At 37.1% G+C, this 2,497-nt stretch overlaps 1 non-coding gene across 1 annotated transcript; it reads right to left on the bottom strand.

Moving 5' to 3' along the window:
- Positions 1–1,333: 1,333 nt before the first annotated feature.
- Positions 1,334–1,440, bottom strand: LOC133813419 (small nucleolar RNA R71). The gene has a single exon (XR_009884431.1). It is a non-coding gene; the product is annotated as a small nucleolar RNA R71 (small nucleolar RNA).
- Between the last annotated feature and the right edge of the window lie 1,057 nt (positions 1,441–2,497).

Below are 2,497 nucleotides of genomic sequence, written 5' to 3' on the forward strand. Positions count from 1 at the left end.
TTCTCATGATTAATCTTTGCTAATGATTGATCACCTTTAGTAATTAGCTGAGTTAATTTCATAACTGAAAAGTTTGGATTTAATTCACACACAATTTGAATGGTGAATGCTTAAATTCATTGATTTCAATATTGTAGTGATATAGACATATATTATTACCATGCATAGTCTTATGAAATTGATGCTTGAATTAAATCTTTGAAATTGAATTAGCAAAGACATATGTGATTTAATTAAAATATTATAATCATAGTTCTTTGACGAAAGCATAGGAAAAATACTTAGAATTTTGGACTACTAGACCACCAATTGTTGCAGCATCAATCCAGCATCACTGTCAAAGTTCCATATTAGGGGGATGATGATTCTAGCTGCCATCATACCATTTGTTACTCCTTGATACAATTTTCATGGGTTGTTTATTTTCGTTTTCTGCATTTAATTACTTAGTTCTTAGACAACAATCATTTTAATTAATTTTAGTGCTTTTAAATAATTTTGTTAGAACTTAGTTTCACAATCAAAATCTAAAACATAGTCCTTGTGGAGATGATATCTGGTACTTGATACTGTATTACTTGTTGTTGACAGTGTACACTTGCACTTAGCTTTATTATACGCAACAAGTTTTTGGCGTCATTTCCAAGGACTGTTTAAAGTTAAATATTGTGAAATTAATTATCTTACAATTTGGTTTAATTTTCCTTTGTGCTAACTTGGGTGATTCTCGTGTAAATTCTGGTTCAAACAATGTATGAACAAGAGTCAAGACCCAGAACTACTTCCCCTTGATCCAGACATTGAACATACATTCAGAAGAAGGAGAAAAGTTTAAAAATCCAACATGGAAGTAGTAGTGATGGATGCTGAGCAAGGAGATCCATAGGGAGCCGCTCAAGAAAGAGTATTTCAAGGTGGAGTCGCTATCAATGATGGCCATAATGTAGTTATTGTGGCTAATAGATATCGTGCTATTAGGCAATACGCTCTCCCCCTCTTCAATGAGCTCAATCTAGGCATACTGATACTAGAAATACAAGCAGAACAGTTTCAATTTGAGCTAGTCATTTTCCAAATGCTTCAAACTGTGGGACAGTTCAGCAGGATGCCTACCAAAGATCCTCACCTTCATCTTTTTCTATTCATTTAAGTGAGTGATTCTTTCAAGCTGCCCGGAGTTACATAAGATGCCTTGAGACTGAAGTTATTTCCATACTCTTTGAGAGACAGAGCAAGGGCTTGGTTGAACGCCCTCCCATTAGATTCAATGACTACTTGACATGAATTAGTCGAGTGATTTTTGATGAAATACTTCCCACCCACCAAGAATGCCAAGCTGCGAAATGAGATCACTTCTTTCCAACAACTAGATGAATAGTCTTTCTATGAAGCATGAGAGTGATTCAAAGAGTTACTAAGAAGATGCCTTCATCATGGCATCCCTCATTGCATCCAAATGGAAACCTTCTATAATGGTCTAAATGCTCATACGAGAATGGTGTTTGACGCTTCGGCAAATGGGGCACTTCTGTCTAAGTCATACAATGAAGCTTATGAAATTCTAGAGAGGATCTCCAACAATAACTATCAATGGCCAACTACTAGAGCACGTACGGGGAGGAAAGTGGTCGGTGTTCATGAGGATGATGCACTGACTTCATTGGTGGCCCAAGTTTCTTCTATGTTGAATATTCTTATGAATATGAGCGTGGGTATGAGTCCACAATTGTGTCAACAAAGGGGGCAGCTTGTAGAAGTTTCTTGTGTGTAGTATGGTGACGGTCACACCTTTGACAATTGTTCCTCTAATCCTGTATTTGTGTGTTTCATAGGAAATCAGAATAGAAGTGGTCTTAATTCAAATTCTTACAATCAAACATGGCGGAAACACCCTAATTTATCATGGAGCAATCAAGGGGCTGTCCCTAACACTTCATCTATGCCTCCTAGGCCTACTTATCCACCTGTTCTTTCTCAACAACAAATTCCTATGCCACAAGCATCCCCACCTAGTCTGTTGGAGAATATGTTAAAGGATTGTATGGCAATAACGGATGCAATGATCCAAAGTCAAGCAATATCTATGAGAAACTTGGAGATTCAAGTTGGACAACTTGCTAATGAGATGCAAAGTCGACCCCAAGGTTCATTGCCAAGTGACACCATAAATCCAAGACGAGAAGGTAAAGAGGAGTGCAAAGCAATCAATTTGAGAAGTGGTAAGGAGTTAAGATTAACAAGACAAACTCTGGGCATGAGGGTGAGCCCTCTTCAATCCAAATAAATTAGGAAATTAAAAAATATACTAAAATTCCTAGTGTACAAAAATCTACCTCTGACCAGAATGTTGCAGGAATGCTGCAGCATAGTCGCCTAGACAACTCAATTTCAAAGTAGCCACCTCCATTTCCCCAATAGTTTGAGAAGAAAAAGCAAGATGCTCAATTGAAGAAATATCTAGATGTTTTGAAACAGTTGTGTATTTCCCACTTGTGGA

This window comes from Humulus lupulus, chromosome 1, assembly GCF_963169125.1.
Source record: "Humulus lupulus chromosome 1, drHumLupu1.1, whole genome shotgun sequence".
In the NCBI taxonomy this organism is placed as follows: domain Eukaryota; kingdom Viridiplantae; phylum Streptophyta; class Magnoliopsida; order Rosales; family Cannabaceae; genus Humulus; species Humulus lupulus.